Source organism: Triticum aestivum, chromosome 1D (genome assembly GCF_018294505.1).
Source record: "Triticum aestivum cultivar Chinese Spring chromosome 1D, IWGSC CS RefSeq v2.1, whole genome shotgun sequence".
In the NCBI taxonomy this organism is placed as follows: domain Eukaryota; kingdom Viridiplantae; phylum Streptophyta; class Magnoliopsida; order Poales; family Poaceae; genus Triticum; species Triticum aestivum.
Genome location: NC_057796.1, coordinates 91,938,849 through 91,955,694, shown reverse-complemented (window position 1 = coordinate 91,955,694; position 16,846 = coordinate 91,938,849).

Sequence of the window (16,846 nt, the reverse complement as noted above, 5' to 3'; positions counted from 1 at the left end):
ACCCAGCTGCTCCCTCAGGCTGGCATTGGCCTCTGCAGATATGGCAAAGAAGAAAAAAGCAATAAGAAAGAAGTCGTCAGAAAAGATCCGACCCGACTGCTCAGCAGTCGGCCCGAATCTCGGGGACTACACCCAGTGGGTGCGCTGGCGCGCCCCCACATGAGATAAAAGATGAAGCACTTACTCCGGCTCTCAGTTAGATCAGCGGTCTTCTGGGTCAGCTCCCGAGCTTGGGAGTTGAAGGCAGCCGCACGGAGGTTGTGGTAGTCCTGCAAGTCGGACAGAGAAGCGAACAAGAGCAAGATAAGCAATTAAAGTCTACTAAGAAGTTCCAAGCCGCCTGCTCAGCAGCCGACTCGGAACACGGGGACTACACCTAGTGGGTGCGCTGACGCGCCCCCATGGAAGAGTGCAAGATCAAGAAACAGAAAAGCGGGAAGGCTCACCTGAATAGCCGCCCGTGTCACGAGGAACTCATCGTTGTACTGCCTCAGCACGGCGGCCTGGGACTGAAGCCGGTCCTGGACTTCTTGCGCCGCCACGTTCACCACGGCCGTCCCGCCACCCGGCGTCCACCCCGAGCTGGCGCTGGCTGTCTCCGGATCCTGGGTCGACGAGCTAGAGCCCGGCGCCAAAGTCGCCTTCCCCGTGCGTTGGCGTGATGACGATCGGACCACCAGGTCCGTCTTCGCAGCCGGCTCACCTCCAGCCGGCCGCACGGGCGGCGCGTCAAGTTGGCCGCCTCGGTCCGCCCCAGTCGGCGATGGCGGTGCCGCCTCCCTCTCCCGGACGATGACGTCGTCCTCCTCCCTCTCCATCCCCGGCAAGTCGCCGCCGGCTTCCTCCGGCGGGGGCTCCGGGATCTCGGGCGCCGCGACACGCAGGGGGGTGACAAGCAAGGCCCCCTCCGCTGCCGCTGCGGCTGCAGCCTCCGCCTGGGCCTTGGCTGCAGCGTCGACTTGTGCCTTCGCCGACTCCTCCGCCATCTCCTGCGCCGCCTTGGCAGCGGCCGCCCTCAGCTCCTCCACCTCCCGCTCCTCCCGCGCCTCCCGCGCATTCCGCTCCGTTGCCGCCTGAAGCTCGGCACGAGGGTCCACGCGGCGGGTATTTGCGGATTCTCCAGACGATCCAACCACGGAGGCGGCAGCGATCCGCTCAAGCGAGAGCGGAGCCCTGTTTGATGAGACAAGACAAGGATTCAGAAATCGACAAGAAAAGAAGAAGGAATATGCAAGAGAATCTACACTTACGCCAAAACCGTTTGCGGCTGCTTCACCACCTTACGGAAGCGGGCCGCCTTTGCGGCCGCCTCATCCCGCCTAGTCGCCGCCGCCCCGCTCTTGGGCTTCTTCGGTCGACTGCCGAACAAGCCCGACGCAGCCCGGCGCTTCTGCGCGCCGCCTCAAGCAGGCGGCGCGGCGGAGGGACCCGCGCCACGGTCGGACGCCGGCTGGCGGCGCGGGACGATTTCCGCCTCGTCGTCCTCCGGCCAGTCGTCGAAGCTGGCTCCAAGCCCGGAGCCCCCTACTTCGCCGCCTGCTTCGCCGCCTCCTGCCTCGGTGTTATCGTCCATGGCGGCCGCCCCCAAGTCGGGGTCCTCCAAGTCATGCTCCGCCCGGTCTGGGAGAAATTGGCGATCCGCCCCCGCTGTCCCGGCCGTAGGTCGAGGTGTCACGACCGGATTTTCGGGATATAATTTCCCAGAAAACGGCCTTTGTGCTCACCAGCCCCAGGATTACTGTTAGCTGATGAGGCACCAACTTGATACAAGAATTCCAAGCGAGGTACAAAAATATGTAGTACAAGGCCATTGTGGCCTAGGAGTACAACATTTGGTTTCTAGTGGTTGAGGGTGGAAGCGGTTTGGTACATCTGCGTCTATGGGACTCCATTTCCCACAAGAACAGATGACCAGGATAACTCCTATCTTCGCGAGGCTGCTATCGTCAATACGTAGGTTCCGAGGTTGTCACCGCGATGCTTATCTCCATGCGCGAAAATCTGGCCAAGACAATAGCCAGGGACAAGCCAGTGAGTACGTTTGAATGTATTCGCAAACATTAAGAACACGGGTATAATATAACAGGAGATAATCATACTCCGAAACATTTATGATGATAAGTCTGCCATGAAGTAAACAAAAAAATCTGTGATGCACGCGTGCAGAGAAAAAATATGGACGTGCAATACGGAAGTAAAAGAAATGCACTGAGCGAGTGTCTAAAATGACTCCTCGAAAGGTTGCAAATAAATTAACGATGCCGCAGTCGGGCGTCTGAGCGACACCACAGAAAGGGCTTATAAAAGAATAATCACAGTGAATATCCAGGAGGTAGAACCATCCCAGGGATACTCAATAAAATACATAATGTAAATGGTTAGTCCATAATAATAATAAAATTAAAACATGGTCCTCAGATGTCACAGGTTATAAACAAAAATCTAGTCTAGCCGTTTCTCCATCCGAAGACCGTCACTGAGTTCTAGCTAAATCGTCCTCCATCCGAATACCGTTATTATGATCCTGTTAGCCGTGTCTCCATCCGAAAACCGTCACTAGATTCTAATCAAGCCGTTCTCCATCCGAATACCGTTACTATGATCCATCTTAGACTGTGGTCCTTACTCATGAACATGGCTATCCGACAGGATATATCCTCTACAGAGGGAGTACTATTTTCCCACGAGTAACGGATTTATTTAGTCCATCGGGACTAATTCCGCCTACGGCCTTTTAATTGAGAACACGCCTGACCTGCACACACCAGCTTAACTCACCGGTGTCTGGAATCACCCACGACACCTGCCAAGCAAAACTCTAAGTGGGGAGGCTACAACCTCGACGTAGCATGGGATCAAATTTATATTCGCGCACTCTAAGGGGTGCCCCCCCTCTCGGTCCCAACCGGAAACACCGATGCCCCCGGACCAAGTGGCATGCCTACCGGAGGCCTCCGGTATCTTCCACTATGGCCTCTCTGTACGGTGTGTGCTTTGGTAAGGGGTTGACAACTTACTGAACCATACCCCGTCTGCGACAGGGACAAATGGTAGTACCGACAAAAAAGGAAGTTACTGATCAAGACTCGATCTACGACCGACTCAGGTGGTACAAGTATCCTCCAACAATATTACCATTAATGGAATAAATCACCACTCATCAAGCCTCATCATGCCATACCGGACATACTCGTCTCGACGAGGGACTAGGGACAAGCTCGTGTCTACCCAAGACCACGACTTTCCCGGCTTCCTTCCGGTATGCATGAGGAGCTCACGAGGATGATCCAAAACACTAGCGTATCCATTGCTGACCACAAAATATCTCCAAAAAAAGCACTCACGCACGAGACTTTATCGTTACATAAAGATAACGCATACTCCAAGCCAAATGGTGTTGTAATCGTATCAGAACACCACAACAAAATATTATGCCAGAGTTCAGAAATGCTTGCCTTCAAGAGTATGCAAGGGATGCACTTTTTGGAAGCTTTCCCTTTTCTCCAAAATCCTATTTTGAGAAATATGCAAACAACACATATTTCAAACACAGTACAAAAGGTTGTCTCAAATATTTTTGAAATAAATCTTAAAATAAACTAGGTGGAATTTGAGAGAGGTAGGAAAAAGAATCAACTCATTTGGAGTTTTATTTTAAAAGTTATAGCTGGTCAAAGTCTGGTCAAAACTCTGTTTTTAATAAAACCAGAAAAAGGAAAACGCTTCGCGGGGGGGGGATACGCTTTCGGGGTAGGGAGACGTACTCCGTGGGTATACGCTTTCACTTAAACAGAGGAGACGGCGCGCGGGTCACTGACAGTGGGTCCAGAGGGCCCACTGGTCAGGTTTGACCGTTCTTCCCTCTCCCTCCTCTTCTCTACCCGACGGGAGCGGGGCTTCGGCGATCGCCGTCGACGAACGGCAGCGCCTCACGGGCATCTGAGGGCGGGGATGGAACGGCCAGACTGGGGTGGTCCTCTTGGTGGTAGCTGGGTCGTCGGAGGTGGAAGGAATCGCCGGCGGCGAGCTTCGCAGCGGAGGGGGCTACGGTGGTGAAGTGGTTTTTGGGCTCTGGTGGTCTCCGATCGAGGTTGGGTAGTTGGGCAGCTCCGCAAGGACCAAGGGAAGCTACTGGTGGCGTTGGTTGGGCGAGGGAGTGACTGGCTGCGACGTATCGCACCGGAGCTTGGCGGCGGCCGCACTGGCCGGAGACGAGGAAGATGGCCACTACGGGTCGATCCACTGCTTGGGGAGCGCTAGGAGGAAAGTCTGAGGTTGCCTGAGGTCTTGAACAAGCTCGGGGATCACTTAAATAGGCGCTCGAGGTTGGACCGCGGCGGCTGAGGATAAGATCGCCGGCGACAGCCGTGCTGTAGCTGCAGGGCGTCGTGGTGGCGACGAGCGCGTGCCGACGAGCTTCGGGATAAGACCGGGCTGTTCACGGGGGCAGCTGGCGCGCTGGGGTGGCTTGGGCGGCGCCGTCCATGTCAGAGGTTTGCTGCCATCGCCGGCGTGCCGCCAAGAGCTCTGCCAGCGGCGCTGCAGGGCGCCAGGGGTGGCGTGGGGAGTGGGCGAGGCTAGTGCGCTACTCAGCAGGTGAGCAGGGGCCAGGGACGGGTCGCGTCGAGTGCGGCAGTGCGGCGCGGCAGCTCAGTGTGCGCGCGTGCAAAACGTGCGCTCTGGGCGCGCCCAGAGCACGCACGGAACCTGCTCGACGAAATGCCAGGGCGGTCTAGAGCGCGAGGGTGGAGCTGGCAATGAACAGGACAGGGGTAGGGGTAGCTAGGAGCTCAGTGGACATGGTTGCTGGGTCAGTGGAACAAGATCACAGTGCAAACAAAGAACTCATGCCAAAACAGACTGTGCACACCAACTGTTCAACAGAATGCCAAGTGCACTTAGGCAATTCTTGGAGTGGCCAAAATCTCCAGATCAGGGTCTCTTTAGGTGTAGGAGATGAAGGCAAGATCATATGGGAAAAACCAGAAACTTGTTAGTGCAAGTTTTGCAAAACTCCAGTTTTGGACAGAAAGAAAAAGGGTTTATAGCATGCACTTAAAAACCTCCAATGAGTCCACTCTCCTGGACTTAAGGGTTTTGAAGGGAGGGCTACAAGTAGGAAAAAAGGCCAGGGGCACCAGAGCAAAATAAAATAGGGTTGCAGTTCAAATCACCAAACTGGACCAGAATGAAAAAGAGGTTGTTTTACTCAAATTTTTCAAAGAACATCACTGGGTTTTTGCATGAAGATGAATTGTATGCATCCACTGACATCTCCAAACACTTGGAAGAATTTTTAAAGAAATATTTAAATGGGTTGTAGTGCAAAAGTGTCTACTGGACCAGATTGGAAAAGTTGGTGTAGAGCTCAAAATCTCCAATGGCCAAAAGGTATTTTTGCATAAAAGTGATGTGGAAACATCACATGACATCCCCAAATTTTGGTGGAAATTTTAAAGGCATTTATCAAATGGTTGGAGTGCAAAACAGGCTCCAAATTCAAAGAAATCATTTTTGAGGGAATAAAGCTCTGAGAAAACAAATCTTGCAATTAAACCCATTGTTAAAGAATTGTTTTATAAAGAGGGCATATAAGTCCAACAATACTCTTTGAAGGCTTTTCCACTAGAGGTAAAAAAAAATCCAAAATAACAAAAGGGTAAATCTTGACAAATGGAAAAGTTTTATTTCCTGGCAAAATTTTAAATCAATAAATCAAGGTCAAAATTTTGGGGTGTCACAAGAGGGCTCTGCCAAGACGTGCCGACTGGTCAGAGTCGGCCAAGAAAAACTTGGTGACAAAACTAAAAGAAGAGAAGATAAAGAAAGCATACCATAGGCGGGGGATTGGCACGGGAGTACGGCTCCTTGCCAAACTGCCACTCTGCGGAGAACTTGCAGTTCGTGAGATAGTTCACCATATGAGCCACCTCATCATGAGGCATCTCCTTGGTGCACATCCGACTCGGATCGAGTTGGCCGCTCATTTGACTGATCAAATGAGGGCGGCCTTGAAGTGGGAGCACCCGGCGCACCACGAAGGCGGCCAGCAGGTCGGACCCAGTCAGGCCCTCCGACTAGATCATTACCCGGAGTCGGGCGATGGCGGCGGCTCCAGCCGGCGACAGCGTCCTGGCCCGATAGGACCACTGGGGCCGCCTCCCAGCCGGCGGGCCGGCTACGTAAGCCGGCAAATTGACGTAGTCGCCTTGTGGGGCGACGTTCTTCACATAGAAGTACGATTTCTGCCAAAGCTTCACCGACTGGATCAGCGTGATGGCAGGGAAGGGGTTGTCGGCTGCCGGCCTCCGCACCGCGATGAAGGCGCCGCTCTGAGCTGGCACGCCCTGCATGCGGGTGCCAAGCTTGGATTGGAAGAATTCCCACTAGAGCTCGAGGGTGGGAAGGACGCCGAGGAAGCCCTCGCACAGAGGGACGAAGGCGGACATCAGCACCACCGTGTTTGGAGTGAGGTGGTGCGGCTGGAGCTGATAAAATTCGAGGAAGGAGCGGAAGAAGGCGCTCGCGGGTAGGCCGAGGCCGCATAGGAAGTGCGAGCAAAAGATTACCTGCTCGCCTTCCTCCGGCGTCGGCGTGATCTCCTTCTTTGGTGCAAGACGGACCTGCACCTGGTCCTCGCCGGGCATCCGCCGCGTCTTGCGGAGGAAGTCGATGTGGTCCGCATGGACGTTGGAGCCATCCCAGTCTCCGTCGTGCTGCATGACGGCAAGAAGTTGGCGAGAAAGGGCACGGCGACGGCAAAATCATGGCCCCGCGGCGGCGAAGCTGCGGGGTAGTGCGAAGACTAGAGGGACAGCGCGGCGGCGAAGGGCTGCTGCGGCGGAGAAGGAAAGGAAGAAAATGGTGGAGCGAGGGGAGCGTGCGAGCGCCTGCCATCCCCCCCTCCCCCTACTTATAGCCTCATGCGGCGAAGCCGAGGAGGCGAGGCGTAGGGGGAACGTGGGATTAGCTGCGTCCACTCCCCCACGTTTCGTGATTACTGTGCCCTAACGACGTGCAGAAACTGCCGCCGGAAGGCGTGCGGCCCGCTTTGGGCCACAGAGAATCTGCGCCTGGGCCTAGGCGTGGGAGTGACGGGCCCCCGGCCTGCGGCGACGTCCCGTCGCGTGCCTGGGTTGGCAGGCTTTTTTCAGCCGGAGGGTGCCACGTGGTACGCGGGCGGCGAGCGGCCGGCCCGCAACCCGGCGTGTGCCCCAACCGACTCCCGCCTTCAGACTTCAAAATCTCGCCAAGACGGCGTACCCAACCGCAGCCGACTCCTAGCTGCTGGCTCTTCAAGATAGGAAGTTGACCGAGCTTCTCGTCCTCTTCTCAGCCTCGAAGCCCAACCAGCTTCGGGGACTACTGTCGGAGTAAATGGCCGACTCCCAGAAGCCGGCCATAAGTAGACCGACTCCCAGAAGCCGGCCATAAGTAGACCGACTCCGAGAAGCCGGCCACAAGAAGGCCGACTCCCGGAAGCCGGCCAGGACTGCACCCACCAGGGCTGCACCCACATAACGGTGATGAGACGGGGCGTGGCCACAGTACAGCCTGCCACCCCCGAATCCCGGAGCATGCATGGCCACAGTGCGCCGTACGGGTCAGCCATCCCCCGTCCGGCGCGACACTGTTGCCATGTTGACCGTGACGTCACCCACGACAGGCGCCAGTACGGCCCGCGGGTGGCGGGCCCCTTCAGCTAGAGAGACGCTCGAAGGCAGCCCGGCCTGCCCTAGTCAGCCTGAGGCGTAGCTGGCTCCCAATAGCCGGCTACCTCCCTCCCTCGAAGTATGTGCATTATTAAGGAGACAAGACGAGGTGAGGCTATAGTGAGAGCCCGCCAGGCGGCGGCACTGTAGACACGCTTACCTCGACAAAGCCCTCGTCATCAGGGGTGAGGCAGCAGTAACTAGCCGCCGACAAAGCCCCCGGGCGGTGGGGCCGGCCTGTCGACCAAGAGGCCGGCAGCCGGCGGGACCCACCAGTTGGCCGGCCCCAGCGGCCGGCGGAGAAACCGGCGAGCACAGACACTGACGGCTGGGACCCGCATCCAGCCATATTACCATTGTATCCCTGGGGGGAGGCCTATATAAACCCCCCAGGGCACCCATGCAAAGGGTTGATCTCTAAGATAGTTTTAGCCACCACGTAGAGGGAAGAGGAGAGCTAGCCTTGCCTTTCTTCCTCCTCTAGCCAAACAGCTCAAGGAGCACTTGTAGCTACTTGTGTTGATCTAGTGATCATGCCGAGACCCCGCAGAGCAGGACTAGGGGTGTTATCTCCACGGAGAGCCCCGAACCAGGGTAAGATTCGTCGGCGTGCATGTCTTTGCCTTATCCCGTTTCCAGGCACCAGTGATGTCTTACTGGCTCCCACAATGATAAGCCACCCGTTGGCATATGTCGCACCTACCACCCGACAAGGGGTTTGGCCACTGGAGTAGGGGTAAAGTGTGGTACAGTTGGGCCTGTGTTTTCTATGGCTGCTGATCTTTCTGATTTAACAGGTATCGCTACCTTTTCCAAATACCTAGTTTGTACTCCTTGAGGATCTGCACTCACCCTCTTCCTTTTGGACATCTATTAAGAAAGAACAACATTTGACTGGAAAAACATAGTGTGATGACACATGGAATAGGTACAGAAAATGGATAGGTATGGCATATACTCATATATGATGCTTAAACTAAGCAGATGGTGTAACAAAGTAGAAGTAATGCAAGTGATCAGATGCAAAATATGTGCGACCAATACAACTTTTGCAAAGTTGGAGCAAGCACCTTGATGGGTGAATAAGATAGGCCATCCTCCACCATGCCAAGTTTGTTAGCCAGTGGATCGTTCCGCAATATTCCTCTCGTGCGCCCATTCTCATATTCATTTTGATAATGTTCAATATCTGACATGCATGAAAACATAAAAACAAGTGAGATTTTCTTAGTAATGCAGAAGTGATTCTAATCCAATACTGCCTCCCTATAAACCCCTTTGTGCTATCTCTGCAATTCTTTTAAAAGATGCCATGCATGCTGTAATTTGTTGTGTGCATTAATATAATGTGGCCTACTACTCAAAATATGAGAGCTCCAGAAGTGATGACACTTCGCAAATGATAGCTTCAACTTATAGTAAAGAAGAACAAGTCGACCTGACCTGACAGATTCAAAATATACTAAGGGAGAACAACTCAACCTGACCAGTCGACCGCAAGAGAAGAGTATCATCTTAAAGAAGAGCAGAAGAGCAAGCAGATTGAAGATATTACAAGTCTTTCAATACAATGTCGGTTGGCCACCCATGATGAACCAGAGCGCACAGAGAAATACTATTCTTTCCGGTCCCTCCATATGTGGCTCACATGCATTTCGAAACTAAAGTAGGAACATTTAGCTAACCAATTAAACATCTCTCAGTTTTACTAATATCAGCAATAATATCAGATATGAATTTGTACAACTAAGCTTGTTTAGCTCGATGGGTGGAGCAGTGCTATTACGACACGAACCACGTAGGCTGATTGTGGTCATCATAAAATGGGGAAAACATAAGCATGATGAGTACAGTGTTGACCGTGGCAGTGGGATGGCAGATCTGAAGCTGCAAACCGCGCAAAGGGTAGTTAGCAACCGATGTTTGCTTTGAAATAACAACTAAGATTTGGTATGGACAAGAAAGTACGGTCAACAAGTGACAAAGAAATGCAATTATGCTGTCTCTCTATATGTCGCGACATGCATTTGGAAACTCAAGTGGGACCTTTAGCTAACCAATTAAATGTGTCGGTTAACTAATATCAGTATCATATCACAATCATATTTGAACAACTAAGCTTTCGAATTCTGAGTGTTGTGTTGTTTAGCTTGAAGGGTGGAGTAATGCTAGTACGACAGAAAGCACCTACGCAGATCATAGTAGAGTAGATAAAAGGGGAAAACCCTAAGCATCAAGAGAAAAATCAGGAAAGTGGAACTAGCTGGACCAGTGGGTGGCGCACATGCTTTTCGAAACGAATATAGGAACATTAGGTGACCAATTAAACGTTCTCTGTTTTAGTGATATGAGCATCATATCAGATTCGTATTTCAACACGTAAGCTTTGGGTTGAGGTCTTGAGGAGCAGTGCTAGCACGACACGAAGCACCTACGATGATGGTAGTGAATATAAAGGGGGGAAACCATAAGCTTTACGAGTATAGTGCCCGTGCCATGGCGGATCTGAAGGTGCAAACCGGACAAAGCTACTTCGCAACCAATGTTTGCTTTCAACTAGCCACTACGATTTGGTACGGACAAGAAAAGTACAGTAAACAAATTACGATCTATTTTCCGGGTGAGATCAATAACTTAAGCACATATGGAAGAGTACCACCTCTCTTGCGACGCCGTGTAGGCCTATGCTGATACGTTGAGGGTGCTGCGGGTGCGATGGCTGTCGGCGGCGGGGAAGAAGACTTTAGACGGCAGACGGCCGGGTCGGGGGATATATCCTGTTGCCGTGGACGAGGCGGTCGTAGGAGCGGCAACGGCAAGGTGGACGACGGCGCCGATGAAGCGAGAGGAGGCGATGAAAGGATCCTGGTCCAGCGCCGTGGATGAGAGACGTCCATCTCTTGCAGTGGACGACGGGGTAGGGGTAGCGGCTCCGGCAAGGTGGAGGATGGGGTGGCGGACGGAGGAGGCTGGCCGCAGTGCGGAGGTTGTCGTGCCGCCGACGGTGTATGAATGGGGAAATGGAGGGGAGGGGGGATCTCAAACTTTGGGACGCGCTTCTCTGAAATGGGGGAAAGTTACGAACTTATCCCCCGTTTAAAATTTCGGACATCGCGTCGGTTGGGGATAGGACGGTAATCTCGCATCTCCCAAATATTTGCCGGTAACTATTTCGGGCGAGGAGAGGGTGTTTTGCCGCCCACGGTTGGCGCCCACGGTGTATGAACGGGGCTGACAGGTAGGGCGGTTGTGTCACGTCTGATGGAAGTTACACATCTGCCCCTATTTAAAATATTAGCCTACATCGATTTCGGACGAGGAGAGTTTGTTTTGCCGCCCACCGTGTATGAATGGGGAAATGGAGGAAGAGACACATGTCTTTCGGACGAGCTTGAATCAAATGTGTTTTGCCGCCCACGTTTGGCGCCCACCGTGTCTGAATGGGCTCAGAGGCCGTCGTGTCACGTCTGATTGAAGTTACTAGTCTACCCCTATCGACAGCAGTGTAAATCCGGTCGATAAGGATGTCAAGTGTCAGGGGTAGACAGTAATTTCCATCTCGCAAACACTTGCTTCGGGCAGCCCACAAATTATAGTGGGTGTTTAGCCGCTTCGTTCAAAACTTGGGAGAATTAGCATTCACGTTTGCCCTGGGACCTGGCAAACTAAATTCAAATCCAATTTGTATTCGATTACGAATATCCACAGATAATTATACGTTTTGTTATTTATTTCTTCAAAACCACAACAAAGATTTATTCCACCTTTATATATGATTATGATTTAGAAATGCCGTGATCTTCGAATTCAGTAGGTTGGATACACTCTGAGTCAAACAGTTATTTCATCCAATACAATATGCTCACACGAAAAACAGTTCACCTTATGTCAATCATACAAGTACTGAGGATTACCTCGCCTAAAAAATTCGGATCATTACAACACATGGACAACATAGGGGGTCTTGCAACATAATCCATTCAGAGACATGACACAACATGCAAGTACAATAATCTAATGACAATTTCAACTGGTATCTAAAGAAGAACCGGGATTACCTTGGGCTTCAGATAGCAGAAACAGCAGGACCTCCTCCGTCTTCAAATGCAACATTCTTACTTCCTCCAATTCTTGGGTTGCTTGCATAATGCGTGCCGCTAATTCCGTAATTTCCAGCCTCAAGATAAAGATTACCTCATTCATGGCAGCCACACCATCTCTTTCTGCCTCTAGTAGAGCCTCAAGCACTATAATATCTGTGCTCAGACTGCTCTCCGGCGGTGTTGCCTCTGAACTGCTACCATCTGGTAACATGGATGGCGCACTGCTTCCACAAATAGATTCTGGGGTTGTACATTGTGTCCTAGTGTGAACGGCATCCTGAAAGGTTTCCGCTGGACATCAGTAAGAGATAGTTATCGTATGATCCAGGCAGTAAGCTTACATGGTAAACGACGGACGAATTATTGCCGAGCATGGCAAACTATATTTAAATGGTTCGAAGCAGCATCAGCCGAAAAGAAATTAAAATGGTAAGATGAAACTAGGGATGTAAGTGGCAAATAAACGACATCCGCCAGTCCCATCTAGTTAGTTTTTGCTACCTCCCTAGTTCATTTTCCTCAAAAAACAAAAACTCTTTTGAACTATCATACCACTAGTGGACTTTAATCGGGATTAAACGGGACCCAGTTGACATCCCTAGTTGAAAGGGAGTGTACAACCGCTATATTTAAGTTGCCAAGGCATCTAAGCAGTTGAAATAATCTGAGAAAGCACTTAACAGTGTGGCCTCATATAAACTACGAAGACAGTCTTGTGATGAAGTTGAGAGGAAAAGTTAAGGACTCAAATGAAATAGGCATGCATTTCTTTACGATAGTACAGCAGGCACTGCTGACATATTGGCCAACTCAGGTATAGCGTAACAACAAATAAGCATTCGAATCAAGCAATACAGCAAAGCAGACAACTGAACTATTTGTAATTCGGTAGGATTACACGTTGAGGGCACAAGCCAAGAAAGCAGCCCACTCGCATTACATTTCACATGTACTAAAACACACTGGCTTACCATATGTTGCTGTGAAGCCTAGCTGCTGTTGCAATGTTCTTTGAAGATATCGTCAGCATCCCGTGGTTGCAAATCTAGTTGTTGTAGTTTATTCTGCACCATCTATTTAGGTAAAATTAATTTTAATCGCATGCACTGGTCCGAATTGATCATCAATGGTTCATCTAAACTAATGAAAGAAGGGTGTGTGCATACACGACAATATATCTGCTTCCCTCTATTTTTATGCTTGTTCGAGGTGCCAGCCCCAAAAGAACAAATATTTTGCTTGATGGGGTTGGCAGCTCCATAATTAATAGAAGCATCAAATTAGTCATGCAACTTGGGAAGATCAAGAACACACAAACAAGTAATGAACAGAGGCTCGGAGCAGTGATGTAATAGCTAGCATCAGAAAATGTAGGGTAAAACGAACAAAAAGCAGCGGAACCACATGCTAGTTTGCTGATGTGTAATTAAGCATAGAGAACATTAAGCAGTCTGATGGAACCAACAGGTGGCATCAGAACAAAACTAAAGCATATTAACTATATGTGCACTGGTATGTAATTTAGCACATGTAACATGTTCACTGCCAGAAGTATGGCCCTACAGGTGCAAGCAGAATAACGCGTCTCATGAAAAACTGAATGATGCCCTGAAGAAATTCAAAGGTGCGGTGCTTATGCTAGGAAAGTGAACGTAGGCGCCGGCCGTTGGATAATAGTACCTGATTCTCGGCGGCGTATGGGTATCGTTGTCATACTTGATAGCTAAGGATCGTCGATGGTGCTCGTGTTGCGGTTGAGTTTGGGCCGGCTGTCGCCGTCGCTGAAGCGGCTCCGGTGCTACGGTTGCGGCGCCTGTCGACATACAAGAAAGCTCATCTGTGGTAAGTGAACAGTTGCACGATAAAGAGAAAAACCGAAGGAGTACAAATCGAAATAACCTGATGAGGCTGCGGCGTCGGTAAAGCAGGGCCGGTGGAGTTGAATATGGCGTCCGTGGAGCGGGTCCGGTGCAGTGGACGAAGGCTTCGGCGGGCGCGTTGTACAGTGCTTTCGGTGAGGCGGATCTGTTGCGGCGGACGAGGGCTTGTATGAAGGGCCAGCGAAGGGGCGGACGAGGGAGTCAGTGAAGGGCCTACGCTGTGGTGGACGAGGGCGCCGGTTAAGCAGATCCGGTGCGGTGGACCATGATGGCGGTCAAGGAGATCTGGAGCGGTGGACAAGCCAGTCGCTGAAGCGGCTCCGGTGAAGTGGTGAGTTGGCAGTTGGGGGTTCCAAGGTGCGGAAGGTAGATCCGGCGGGGTGTGAGGTCCACCGCTGCGGCGGAGGACTAGATTCGGCGGCTTGCCGTGGTTGGGGGGGTCGGGGAGGGGAAGGGGAGGGGCTCTGGGGAAGAATGTTGGGGGCAAAGAGGGGAAAACAATGGAGTTACCAAAGCAGCCCTTTTCCGTTCATGTGGCAGGGGTAAAACAGGAATATCGCAGGGCTAAACTTTCGGGCGCGTGATATTTCGATGTGAGCGGGAAGTTTGAAAGCTTTTGGCGCCTAAAATTATAAGTATTCTGCTCTCGTACGGCCGACTATGATATCATGGCCGACAATTTGTTTGTTTTGCACGCAAAAAAATGTGCAAGTTTTGAAAATCAATGTCTCCAACTCGAAACTTAGATTGTCCATTCAATTCAAATATGGATCATTGAGCTACTACAAGCAAATACCATCATACGGTCCAATTCAAATGAAATTCCAAATGTGTTTATCCTAAATATGATGACAAAAGCAAAAATGTGTATGTGTATGAATAAAGTGGATGATTATAAAGTTTGAACATGCCCGTATGTGTATATCTCTAGGTTTGATATATGAATTTGAAATCACGAAATCCCGGCTTAAAAAATGTACCTCCGTTTAAATGAATTACAAAAGCTAATGATGGAGTCGAATTCCAAAATTCCAATCTTAGGTTTGTAATTCTGGTACATCAAGGTATATCACGCATGTTCAAAAGTATCGTTATCTCATAGTACAAACTGTGAAACAAATTGATCAACCATGAGTGCACAATATCTCAATTACGCTAAAGTCCCTCAAATATAGACACCTCACTCTTTATCTGAAGTCAACCCCCCCCCACCACCACACACACACACACATAGAGAAGTCGTTCTCTCCCCCAAACACCAACACACGAGCACATTAACACCCCTCTCTCTTGTAAAGTCCGGACCCCAACATAGGTCTCTATCACTTTGTCTCTCGGTCGGCATGCACACATCTCTTCCCTCACTCTCTAGGTCTCCCGCTATCTCTCTTACCCAAGCACACGCACTATGTAGAGTGTATATTTCCCATACACACAAAACGTCGCCCCCAAACGTCTATCTCCCTAGTTATGTGGTTCTCGCGCACTCACCTCACACACCACCCCCACTGCAAACAAGCACACTTTGTCTCCTTGTGCACCACTCTCCTCTTTCTATCTCTCCCACATGCGGACCCGCCCCAGCTCCTTCCCTGTATACATATATGTCGTGACTCTTTGCATAGCTCCCTAATGTATAATCGTTCTCGATTTCGCACATTGTTCTCTACACCATCTATTCTAGATCTCTCATGAAGTCCCTATCACACACACGATGACTCGCTTCCCTTGCGTCTCCGTTCATAGGCCAATTTCGGACAACATCAACATTGTCTCCCTATCTATACGCCATTTATGGACACAAACGACCCCTCTCGCCCCCTCTCTTCCTCTCTCTCTCTCTCTCCGTCGCTAGCTCTCTCTTTCTCTCGCTCTCACACCCCTCTCCCACACACACACTCGATGTCTCTTCCAAATAGTCTGCTCCCCCCGCCCGCACCCGTGCTATCTCGCTACTACACATGTCACACCATTCCCCCTTCCCTTATACTAGGTTTACATCATCAGTGGTCTCTCTACTCCACATACACTCTCTCCCTCTCACACACAAACGCGTGCACAAACACACACAGACACGCACAAACACCCATTTATCTGGATCCTCATCTCTCCTCATGTCCGCATGTGTATCTCACACACTCACTCTCTAATTATGTATATGTGTCTCCACGTTACACAACACAAAGCCCCATGTACATGTCTCTCTCTATCCTCCACACACATAGACACAAAGAATCTGTTATCATTGCCTCAGTCTCTAACATATCACACACGCACACTGTCTCTCTCTCTCTCGCAAACACGCTCAACAAGGGTTTCCCCGTGAATAACTTACCGTCTATTCATCAACAGTCGTGGCAGTACGGCGAACACGAGACGTGAAAAAGAATAAATCTACACGTGCTTAGACCACCTAGTATGACTACTAGGACTAGAGCAAGCCAAAAAGCGCGCCGCCGTCACCCCCTCCTTGTCGGCGACGGGAAAATCTTTGTTTTACACAGTCGAGAAGTCATTGTGCTAAGGCCCCACATGCCGAGGCGTTGAATAGAATGTAGATGCTAGTTTACGGAAGCAAGTATCGATAATACGTTTGTATCTCCATACTTATATTTCTTCTCTTATAAAAAACCGAGTTGGTGATGATGGTACGTGTGCCATCTTGCAATATAGACCGTCCGATCTATATCTGACGGATGGAAATTAAACTAAAAGATACCCGCACCCCTCTCCACATTTGCAGACAAGGCCTTCCCTCGTTCATCCTTATCTCCAACAAACCTCATTGTTGAGCAATTAAGAAAGGAAGCCTCTGGAACAAACTGGCCTGGTGGCCGCTGCCGGCGTCGTCAATCCCCATGCCTCCGCTCAGTCCGACCACCAACCACCACCACACCCCACTCCTCTTCACCTTATCTCATATTTCTCGAGATATCATTAGTTTTTACACATGGGATTACTCCCGCAAGGGTCAATCACAACAAGTGTTTTATAAAAAAATGCATCTTGATGTTCCGTGCAATGCACGGATCTTGCTAGTACTCCTACACAAGACTAAGTTGGTGATGCTGGTGTGTCTGCCATCCGTCGTTTCTGACCATTAGATCTACATCTAACGATTGTGAGGTAAGTTGTTGCCTTTTCTCACCAA